At 21.5% G+C, this 12,566-nt stretch overlaps 1 protein-coding gene and 1 long non-coding RNA gene across 4 annotated transcripts in view; both read left to right on the top strand.

Moving 5' to 3' along the window:
• The window catches only part of LOC122502905, a 33,793-nt gene extending 22,295 nt beyond the window's left edge, over positions 1-11,498 (top strand). For both annotated transcript variants that reach the window (XR_006301676.1, XR_006301675.1), the window contains 2 exons: positions 9,113-9,290; positions 9,379-11,498. This is a non-coding gene — a long non-coding RNA (uncharacterized LOC122502905). The remainder of the gene's footprint in view (positions 1-9,112; positions 9,291-9,378) is intronic.
• Positions 1-12,566, top strand: part of LOC122502820 (TOX high mobility group box family member 3-like) — a 476,754-nt gene that overhangs the window by 229,427 nt on the left and 234,761 nt on the right. The window lies entirely within an intron of this gene.

Raw genomic sequence — 12,566 nt, 5'->3', positions numbered from 1 at the left:
GAAAAATCAATTCTACTGAATTTCTAGTTAAGTATGAAAAATTCAGTTTTTCAACGATTTTAATTAGAAACCCTTTCAAAATTCAATTATTTCTAAAAATCCATGCCATAATACTTTTAATATTCAATTAGTTTCTAAAATTTTATTTGAAATTCATTTTTAAATAAATTTTTATTAGAAAATTCTACTAGAATTTAATTACTTAAATATAAAAATAAATAATTTATTGAATAATTGAATGTTTCTCAGAATTGAATTATAATGAAAAATTTTATCAACAAAATTTAAATAATTGAATTACTGTGAAATTTTTATTATTTGTCAAAGTAATTAAATGTTTGCGTAGAATTTTATAAAAAATTTGTTTAAATAATTGAATTCTTTTGGAAAAATTGACTTGAATTTTAAAGAATAATTACATTTTTCGAAAAATTCTTTTAAAATTTTCTTAAAAAGAATAATAATTGAATTCCTGTGAAGAATTTTATTATTTGTAAAAGTAATTGAATTCTTCAGAAGAATTTTATAATAATCTTTTTAAATAATTGATTTTTACAAAAAATTCTATGAAAATTGTTTGTTTTAAATAATTGAATTCCTGTAAAAACGTTATTATTCATGAAAATAATAGACAAAAATAAGAAAAAGAGAAAATTTATAAAACTACAAACTCAATTATTTCGAGGAAAATTTATGTTCGTACGAGGAATTTAATTAAAATTATAATGAAAATAATTGAATTCTTCTAAAGTGTTTATCACAATTTTTAAAAATAAGTGAATTCTACCAACAAATTTTGTTAAACTTTATGAAAATAATTAAATTCCATTAAAAAACTTTTATTCAAATTGCAGTGCAAATAAGTCAATTGTTCCAGAGAATTTTATAATTTATGAAAAATTGAAAATATTTGAATTTTGATAAATTGTTTAAATTATTTAAATTTCTACGAAGAATTTTATTAACATTTTTTTTTAAATCTTTGAACTGTTACGAAAAATTTCATTAAAATTTTTCAAATTATTTAAATTCATTCAAGAAATTTAATTAAAAAGACGTATTAAGATTAATTATAAAATTCTAACAAACAAATTATATCAAAATTTGTTTAATAAAATAATTGAATTCTCGAGAAAATAATTAAAATTCTGCAATGAGTTTTATTATTTATGAACATAATTGAATTTCAGAAAAGAATTATATTTTTTATAAAAACAATTGAATTTCAGTAAAAAAATATAATTTACGAAAATAATGGAATTATTCCGAAGAAATTTATAAAAAATTTGTAAATAATTGAATTCCTGTGAAATTTTGATTATTTATGAAAATAAATAAATGTTTGCGTAGAATTCAATTAAAATTTTTATATTTAAATAATTGAATTCTTTTGGAAAAATTTAATAAAATTTTAAAGAATAATTGCATTTTCGAAGAATTCTTTTAAAATTCTATTAAAAATAATTGAAATTAATTAAATTTTGTAAGAATTACATACGGTAGTCATTTTTAGAAATAATTAAATTTCAAAAGATTTGAAATTGTAATTTTCAAAAAATATAATTTTTATGGAAAAATAAATAACAATAAGTATTTTAAATAATTTGACAAAATTACTAAAGCGTGGATTAATTAAATTTAGAAATTCTCAAAAAAATTAGATTTCCGAAAAATTTTACCTAATTAAAATTCTTCCAATTCTTTCAAGATAATGAAATTTCCGAAAATAATTAATTGAAAAATTTTCAAACAATTATTATTCTTTTAATTATTATCATTATATTTTTTTAAAATGACTATTAATTATTATTTTCCAATTTAAAAATCTACACCATTAGGAAAAAAACGAAATTTCTGAAAAAAAACTTATAAAATATAAGAGCGCAGAAAGAAAATAAAAAAAATAAAATCCACTAAGCTATTCGATTATAATATCCTTCATTTTTCGCATATATGAATAAAGATGATTGAGAAAGTAAAGGGATAAGTCGTTCAATATACTGAAAGAATTCTCATAATCGAGCGTAGAAATTTAAGTCACATTATCAGCAAACTTAAAATGCAGATCACTGATCCGAAAAGACGATCAGAGGACAAACGCACGAGGGTTTACTACAACTTTTGATAAATGATTATTGCAAAAAATTATTATTAATCCAAGTACCTATCAAAAAAAAAAAAAAACTCTACAATGTGTAATTATTTCTAAAAAATTTCTAGAAAATTTTCCCTCTTTCTTCCCGTTTAATTACAATCTACTGCTAATGAAAAAATAATTCCCATTTATCATCATTTGTAAAAATTTTTATCATAAAAAAAAAGTCACTAATTGTAAATTGAAAATTTTAATTTTAAATTTCCAAGATAAGAAAACTTATTTATTATAATAGAGAAGGTGGAGGGGAGGGGAAGAGGGGGAGAATAATTTAAAAAAGTTGTTAAATACTTGATTAAAAAGGTAATTCGAAGAATATAATTATACTTCACTCTTGACTTCGTCTTTAATATGAAGAGAGAGTAAGAGAGTGAGAGAGAGAGAAAGAGTAATGAACTTCTCTCTTGTAAGTAAAATAGACAGAATCTTTAATTACTCCTGTAATTAAAACGCATTTAATTTCAAATTAAGTTTTGCAATTTAGCATAATTTTCAATTAAAATTTAAGAAAATATTTTTTCAACTGCCGCGAACTTGATTAAAGAGCTTCATTTTGATCCATATCTCTGCTCGCAGTATTATTATTATTAACGAATGTTGTACTAAAATTAAATTACAAGAAAAATTTTATTATAAAATATTCATCATCATCATCAGTTACGGGATTTATCAAATTTTATTTTTATATTAAATTGTTAATTCTATTTAAGTTACATATATGTATCAATTAAAAATGTCAGAGAGAATTTTAATAATGACATAATATTAAATCGCTCTTTATATTTAGTATCTCGGGGGTTGAATAAACTTTAATTTCTTTTTCTGCAAAAATTGACAGGCAGACAGAAATTACAAAAAAAAAAAAAAAAAAAATTAACAACATTTTTCCACGAAACTAAAAAAGAAACATTATTATTAATTGAAATAAACAAAATTCATAATTGAAAATAATTAAGGAATTAAATGAATAATTAACATTAATAACTGCAAATTAAAAAAAAATAGACAAGGCAAAATTTAAATTAAAAAACAAAATAATAATAGGGTTGCCAACAAAAATTTAATTTTCTTTTTTCCTGACTTTTCCCTGATTTTCAAAGAGAATTTTGAATTGAATTTTGTAAAAGAATTTTATTAAAAATTCCTTAAAATAATTGATTTTTTTGAAAGAATTTTGTTGTTTATCAAGATAATTGATTTTTTTTGCAAAATTTTATTATTTATGAAAATAATTGAATTCTTGACAAGAATTTTATAGAAATTTTTTGAAGTAATTGAATTCCTTCGAAAAATTTGATTATTTATGAAAATAATTGAATTCTTGACAAGAATTTTATAAAAATTTTTTTAAATAATTGAATTCCTTCGAAAAATGTGATTATTTATGAAAATAATTGAATTCTTTTGCAGAATTATTTAAAAAAATTTTTAAATAATTGATTTTCTCCGACGAATTAAAAGTTTTTTTATGAAAATATTTGAATTTTTGCAAAGAATTTTATTATTTTATTGATTAATTGAATGTTTTTTAAAATTGAATTCTTTTGTCAAGTTTTAATAAATTTTTTAAAATAATTAAATTTCTTTGAAGAATTTTATTACTTTTGAAAATAATTCAATTCTTGTGATGAATATTGTTATTTATAAAAATAATTGAATTTTGCAAAGATTTTTATTAAAATTCCTACAAAAAAAATTGAATTTCTCTGAAGAATTTTGTTTATTTATCAAGATAATTGCGTTAAAACTTTTGAAATAATTAAACAATATTTAAAAATCCATTGTGGTCAGAAATAGAGAAAAAAAAATTTTTGCAGTACTTTAAATAAAAATTGAAAAATTTGGATATTAAAAAATAAAATTAACTCCTGCAAGAGGAATCGAACCCATACTTTACACACTACTTGAAGTGCCTTAGCGACTGGGACCATCACCTATATATTAAAAAAACTAAAGTAACTAAATTATTAACTAACTAATTAATTTAATAAATTAACTTCATTATTGACTAAATAATTAAATTATTAATTTTACAAAATTTGCCATTTAAAAATGCATAATAAAAATCACATTATTACACAAAACAAAAAAAATTATTCAAATTAAAAAAAAATCCTTCAAAAAAAAAAAAAAATTTTTTTTTAAATAATTCCAAATATTGAAAACGAATTTTTAATATAATTTCACGCATAAAACTAAAATCGATTTGAAATTGACGTGTAACTATAGAGAAATAAGGGGGGTGAGGGTGGGGGGGGGGGGATCGAGATGAAGGAACACTCGAACACTAAAATATGCAGATTGCAGTTAATTGCTGACTTTGAAATGAATGTGGGAGAGGAAGAGGAGAGAGAAAGAGAGAGAGGAAGGGGGGATGAATGATTGAAGATGAAGTGAAATAATTATATAGAGTTGGAAACACATTTCAAAATGAACAGAATATGAATAAAGTTTCATAATCATCTGCAAACATTGAAATATTGGAGAAACTCTATTAAAATTTATTATAATAACATTTAAATAAATCATGAAACATTTGAATTTAAAAACTAAATTGAATTTTATCGCGAAACATTATTGCGAATTAATCGAAAAAAATTTAGTTTTTGAAACCCATTTCCTTATAGTTTTATAAAATTGAAGCAAAAAAAGTTTTTTAAAAAATTCACAATTGATTAAATGATAGTAAATTCTAAATCAAAAGTCTGTTAAAATTTTAAAAGTTTCGATCACTCAATTTTTTTTGAAAATATATTTAAAAATTTCTATTTACAAGAATTTATTGTAATTATAGATTTTCCTGTTCACTGAATAAACTGTCAGCTGTCAAGCGATTAATTAGTTTTGAAATATCGAAAATAAAATTTTACATTTTGCGCTTCAATTAAAGTCATTCACAAGTTTTTTATTTTTTTTATTTTAAGTCATTTTAAATTCAAACAACAAAAGCGAAATCAATTAAATTATTGGAAACTCATTAAATATTAATTAGCGTTTAATTATTATTTATTAAAATCCCAGGGAACTGTAATGGAAGTTTATTAAATTTAATATTAACTAAATATAATATTAATTACGCTTGCGCTATTTAAATATTAATTAATGGAAAATATTGAAATTTCAGTTTGTTAAATATTAATATTATCATTTATTATCAGTTTGCCACCTTTTTGTCTAATTAAATTATTCAACCATTCATCTCCTGTCAATTATTAATTTTTTAAAAAATTAAATTCCTTTTGAAATTACAAATATTTTATTTATTTATTTAATATTTAAGTATTTAAATTTAAAAAAAAATGGTTGCATCGAAACAATTTTGAAACGTCCCGTGTGGAAATTTTTTCTAAGTTTTATTAATAAAATTAAATTTATAAAATTTCAATTTTTAATGTAAAGTAGTTAAATTTTTTAATATAAATTTGATTAATTATTTTAAAAATGGATTTATTTATTTATTTATTTATTTAAAAATACAAAAATGTATATAAATACATTTATAAAAAATTTTTAGTTAAAAGTACTAAAAAAAAATTAATTTAGGAGAAGTTACAAATGATTGCAGAAATTCAATTATTTTCAAAAGTTATAAAATTCTTCGAAGATATTCAATTATTTTTATAAATATTAAAATTTTTTACAGGAATTCAATTATTTAAAACACAATGTTAAAAAAATCAATTATTTTTAATAATTTTAATAAAAATCGTTGCAAAAATTCAAGTATTTTCGTAAATAATAAAATTCATTGCAGGATTTCAATTATTTTTAATACAATATCAAATGAAATTCTCTTAAAATTGCAATTTTTCTTAAGAACTTTATTAAAATTCTTTAAAAGAATTCAATTATTTAAAATTCAAATCAATTCAATTGTTTAATTATTTTCAAAAGTTAAAAAAAAATTTTTTAGAACAATTTAATTATTTTAAAAATTTTTGATAAAGCTCTTTATAAGAATTCAATTATTCAATAAATTATCTTTTTTGTATTTAAATAATTGAATTCTCAAAAAATTTTCTTCTGAAAATTTACTTAAAAATGAATTTTATTTAAAATTTTAGACAATAATAGTTGAATATTAAAAGCATAAGTTGTAACCACTTAAAAAATTTAATTTTAAGAAAATTACAAATGATTGCCGAAATTCAATTATTTTCAACATTTTCCTCAATACAATAATTTTCAATATTTACTATTTTAATAAATTTTTACAAATAATAGGTAATATTAAATTATTTTAAAATTTTTTATGAATTTCTTCGCAATAATTCAATTATTTTCATGAATAAGAAAACTCGTCACAGAATTTCAATTATTTTTAATACAATTTTAAATAAATTTCTAGAGAAACGTATTTATTCTTAAAAATTTTCATAAATTTTTTTTTGAGAATTCAATTATTTTTAAATTCTCAGAAATTCAATTGTTTTTAAAAAATTTGAATAAAATTCGTTGGAAAAATTCAATTATTTTCATAAATAAGAAAACTGATCACAGAATTTTAATTATTTTTAATAAATTTTTAATAAATTCCTCGAAAAATGCAATTATTCTTAAACATTTTCATAGCATTTTTTTTAAAGAATTCAATTATTTTAAAGTTCTCAGAAATTCAATTATTTTCAAAAATAAGAAAACTCATAACAGAATTTCAACTATTTTTAATACAATTTTAAATGAATTTCTCGAAAAATGGAATTATTCTTCAAAATTGTCATAAAATTTGTTGAAAGAATTCAATTATTTAAAAAAATTTATTAAATTTCGTTGCAACAATTCAATTATCTTTATGAATAATAAAATTCTTCGCTGGATTTCAATTATTATTTTTAATACAATTTCAAATATATTTTTCGAAAAATGCAATTATTCTTAAAAATTTTCATAAAATTTGTCGTAAGAATTCAATTATTTTAAAAAGATTTGTATAAAAATCTTCTAAAAAATTCAATTGTTTAAAAAAAAGTTCTTTGCAAGAATTCAATTATTTTCTTAAACAATACACATTTTAATCAAATTCTTCGAAAAATCAAATTACATATCTTTAAAATTTTTTTCGAAAGAAAATTTAAAACAAATAGAATAAATCAAATTTTTAAATTTATTAATAAAATTTTTTTTGCGAATTTAATTTTAAGAAAAATAATTCAATATATTATATATTTTATTGTATTCAAATAATTTAATTGTTGTAGAATTTTATTTATAAATGAATCTTATTTAAAATTTTAGATAATAATTGAATATTAATAGCATTATTGCGTGAATTTTTAGAAATAATTAAATTTTGAAAATGTTTCAAATTACAGTCTTTGCAAATTTGAATTTTCCAAACTTTTAAACTAACAATTCAGTGGAATTAATTTTTTTTAAAAAGGTTTAATTGGATTTTTTAAAAAAATTATTTGAATTTTCTCTATTTTCTAATATATTTTTAATTGAAGAATTGAAAGAATTAAAATAATTTTAAAGAACTTGCAGTAACAATGTTCTTATAATAAAAAATAATTATTTTATCACTCGGTCATTTTTAATAATTATTATAAAACACGAAGATAGCGATTGCTTCGAGTCGAAGATTCGGAGCAATCGATATTTTTATGTTTTATATTAATATTCTTATATTATTTTGTTATCCTAACAATTCAAATTTTTTCCAATGACAATAAATCTGTTGAGATAGCAAAAAAATTTTGTAACAACAAAAAAAAAATTTTTTAGTTCTATATTAACAATTCTTTTTTCTCAGTGTGATTAAATGCTTATTTAAAAAAAAAACTTTATGTTTTAGAATTTAATAATTTATATCCTTATAGAAAAACTGTTTTTGCAAAAGTAAATTTAATCTCTTTATTGTGAATTATTAAAAGAATTATTAAAAGAATTATTAAAAGAATTATTAAAAGAATCATTAAAAAAGAAAGCGAATAGATTACATTAATTTATGGAAAGACCGTAAATTTATCTGGTCGAGTGCCAATAAAGGAAGAAAAAAGTACACTTCTGCATCCAATAATCCCGAATATGAACCAAATAAAAAAAATTCCATTTGGTAGCTTTTTTGTACTTAAATTCAAATACCCACCCCCCTTCTTCTTTTTTTATTTCTCTTTAAATAAACTTATCTAACAGAGTTAATTCAACAGAAAAGATATCGCATCTCCGAAACTTCTCCTCTCCTCTCTCTCTCTCTCTCTCTCTCTCTCTTCGTATATTTCATTTTCATCCCTTCTCTTTATCGTCGCATTTCCTTCAGCTCTCCCCACTTTCTTTCGTTCTTTCTCTCCTTTTCATTCAGCCCTCTCTCTCTCTCTCTCTCTCTTTTTTTTTTGTACCCTTATCGAGGGAATGGGAAACGTTAACTCAACTAACATTTATATTGCTTCTCGCCAACGAGGAATACATTGTATGGAGGTGTGCTAAAAGCCACAGGAAAATTAAACGAACATTACGCATACGTTTTCATTAGGAGATACGAACGAAGTTTGTCCAACTTTTATCACGAGGCTCGGGCTCACATTTATCTACAGTCCACCCCCCCCCCTCCCCTCACCCTCTTTGCTTCTACTTCTACCTGTACTCTCTCTCTCTCTCTCTCTCTTTCTCTCTAAAACATACGTGAACATATAAACATGTGTATCTACCAAACTCTATACCACCAGAAAAGCAAAACACCGTTTAAATTTATCTTTAAAGAGGCAAAATTTATATAGTTTTTATTTTACCATAAAAAGCATAAATATTAACCATACAGATATGGTAAAAAGAATTATTTATTTGAAACATTTTTTTATTTATTTATTTATTTATAGACGGGACAATTTACAAACTCGTCACAAATGGACTTTTCCCTACAAGAAGACTTAATACTTGTAATAATATAATTATTATAAATTTTGTCAAATTTTTTTTTCATATAAAGTAATAAAATATTAATTTTAACTTTTATTCCAGTCAAAAACGAAATTACACAAGAAGATAAAATCTATCAGAATTGAGAGGATAAAATTCGTCTTTGAAATTTGAGTCCCAATTTCTCAAGTATTAATAGAAGTCTTATTAATCAGTTTTGATAAAGAAATAGGTACTAAATTGTCTGACTAAAATTACTCCTTACTACTGATAAAAAAATGTAAGGAAAGAACTTAAAATTGTCTGACGGAAATTCATTTATACTAAAGAAAAGAATTTCTGATTAATATATTGATTCTTTTTTGTAGGAAATACTATAAAAATAAAAGAATTGACAAATGTCTGACCAAATTTCGAGTTATACTACTGAAAAAAAATATCAATTTGACTTTCGATGTACTGACAGAGAAATAATCAGATCATTATGGATTATCATTCTATGGAAAATAAAAATATACACTAAATACAATAAATAAAAATTAACATCGTCTGACTAGTACTAATTTTTTTACTACTCGAAAATAAAAATAAAAATTAGTCTGACTTGTACTGATTTTCTACTACTGAAAAATAAAAATTTTAAAATAAAAAGAGTCTGACTAGTACTGATTTTGTACTACTGGAAAATAACAAAAATAGTCTAAAAAATAGTTTCAGTCAAAGTAGAACGTCTGACTAATTGAGTCTTATCACTGAAAAATAGAAATTAACACTGTCTGACTAATGCTGACTGTCACTACTGAAAAATAAAATTAATAACATCGTCTGACTAATACTGACCTTTACTACTGAAAAATAAAAATTAACATTGTCTGACTAATGATGACTGTTAATACTGAAAAATAAAAATTAATAACATCGTCTGACTAATACTGATCTTTACTACTGGAAAATAAAAATTAATATTGTCCGACAAATACTTTTACTACTGGAAAATAAAAATTAACTCTGTCTGGCTTATACTGACTTTTACTACTGAAAAATAAAAAAGTCTGACTAGTACTGATTTTGTACTAAAGGAAAATAAAAATTATCTTTGTCTGGCTTATACTGACTTTTACTACTGGAAAATAAAAAAAGTTCTGTACTACTTTAAAATAAAAAACATAGTCTAAAAAATAGTTTCAGTCAAACCAGAACGTCTGACTAATTGAGTCTTATCACTAAAAAATAGAAATTAACATTGTCTGACTAATGCTGACTGTTACTACTGAAAAATAAAAATTAATACCATCGTCTGACTAATATTGGCTTTTACTACTGGAAAATAAAAATTAACAATCTCGTCTGATTTATTTTGAGGTTTGCCACTAACAAATAGAATAAATTAAAAGAAAATAAAACAGGAAAGATAAAAACCAGTCTGACTACTATTGACCTATACTACTGAAAAATAAAAATAAAAAAAGTCTAACTAGTACTGAGTTTTGTCACTAGGGAAAATAATAAAATAACAATGAAAAATAGTAAGTAAATAAAATAAAAACAGTGGTCTGACTAACATTGAGTTTTACTACTTAAAAATAAAAATTAACAACCCCGTCTAATTTTTGGTATTACTAATGAAAAATAAAAATTAACATCTTGTGACAAATAGTGAGTTTTGTCACTGAGATATAAAAAACATTAAAAAATAAAACTTGGAAAAATAAAAAAACAGTCTGACTGACACTGACTTTTACTACTGAAAAATAAAAATTATCAACATCGTCTGACTAGTACTGACTCGTACTACTGAAATACAATATTTAACAACAACGTCTGATTAATACTAAATTTTACTACTGAGAAATAAAAAAAATAGTAACATCGTCTGACTAGAACTAACTTTTTCCACTGAAAAATACAATAAATAACAATAAAAATCAAATTTCAATGGAAAATAATAAATAAACTCACATTGTCTGACTAAAACAGAGTTTTACCACTGATCGGAAATTGTCTGACCCTAAGCAATTCATTCTACTTGGATTAAAATTATAACAATAGGAAAATTTGCCTGACTAAAATTAATATCGCTACTGTCATAAAACTTTACGACTAGCAATGCACTTTACTACTGACATTAAGGAAAGTAAAAAATTGTCTGACGAAAACTGACTTATGCCACTTAAACAAATTTTATTACCCGAACTGTCTTTTACTATTTATACCAAAAGTTTCACTATAGAAGAACGTCTGACTGAAAACTGACTTTTACTACTGATTACGATTTTTATTTTTTACTATCTGGTATTAATTTTGTATTTTTCTACTTTATAGCTTTGAAGAAATTTTTATAGTCTAACTAAAAATGTCCTTTTCTCCTGAAATTTTTTTTATTTTACTTTTCATGTTTAAATTCGAGTAATTTACAGGGTTTACCCAGAAAAAAAATAAAAGTTTCTTCACAAAACTTTTCTTTACTAGTAACATAAAACTGTCTGACTAATACTGACCTTTATCACTAATTTAAAAATTCATTAAATTTCTCGTTATTTTGTCTGGAAAAACACTAATTTCTGGATCAATTTTCAAAAATTCAACAACAGTCGTAAAAATCATTTTTAGTTCGGTAAAAATATTTTACCTGACCTGAATTGACCTAATATTGACCTAAATCGAACTTTTGCTTATCAATTGACCTAAAATTCTGGATCAAAATCTAATTTCGTTTTTTATCTAAATGTCAATATTACAGATGTCTCTTGACCTTTGAATTGTAATCAGAACTTAAAAATTTAGTGAAAATATTTTCATTTTTTAAAAAATAATTTAATACAAAAATTTGCTCTACTTTTGGACCATTGTAATTGTTGACCTAAATTTAAAGGTTATTTCACCTCTGGACCCGTAAAAATACATTTTACGATTCGCTTTTCAAATTCAAAAGTTTGTACTTTTACTGTTTGATAATTATTACTAATTATTATATTTTTTTTACAATTTACTTTGTACTACTAACTATTTAATAATTATTAATAATTATTATATATTTTCACAATTTACTTTTCACATCTAGTATTTAATAATTATTACTAATTATTATATATTTTTACAATTTACTTTTTACTTCTACTATTTAATAATTACTACTAATTATTATATATTTTTACACACAATAAACATAAATCAAAAAATATTTTACGTAAAATCGAAAAACATTTTTTTATCTAAAATCAAAAAACATATTTTATACAAAATCAAAAAAAAAAAAAAAAAAAAACATTTTATACAAAATGAAATACGATTGAAATTTAATTAAAACCGCAATATATTAGTATAATTATAACACTCACATTATATATATATTCGGAATGGCAACACGCGAAATTAGTGAATGAGAAGCAAAAAAAAAAAAAAAAATTTATGGGAAGTGAAATAAATCATTGAAAATAACAAAAACTTTTTTTTCTTTCCTTCTTTCTTTCTTTTCTCTTCTTTTTTTGCCAAATAATTTCGCAGTGATAAATGTATGCATAAATTTTTTCATAAAGATGGAAAATAAACGCCCAGC

Source organism: Leptopilina heterotoma, unplaced genomic scaffold (assembly GCF_015476425.1).
Source record: "Leptopilina heterotoma isolate Lh14 unplaced genomic scaffold, ASM1547642v1 Lhet_108, whole genome shotgun sequence".
Taxonomy (NCBI): Eukaryota; Metazoa; Arthropoda; class Insecta; order Hymenoptera; family Figitidae; genus Leptopilina; species Leptopilina heterotoma.
Note: the sequence above shows the minus strand (reverse complement) of the source record. Positions and strands in the feature narration are given on the sequence as shown.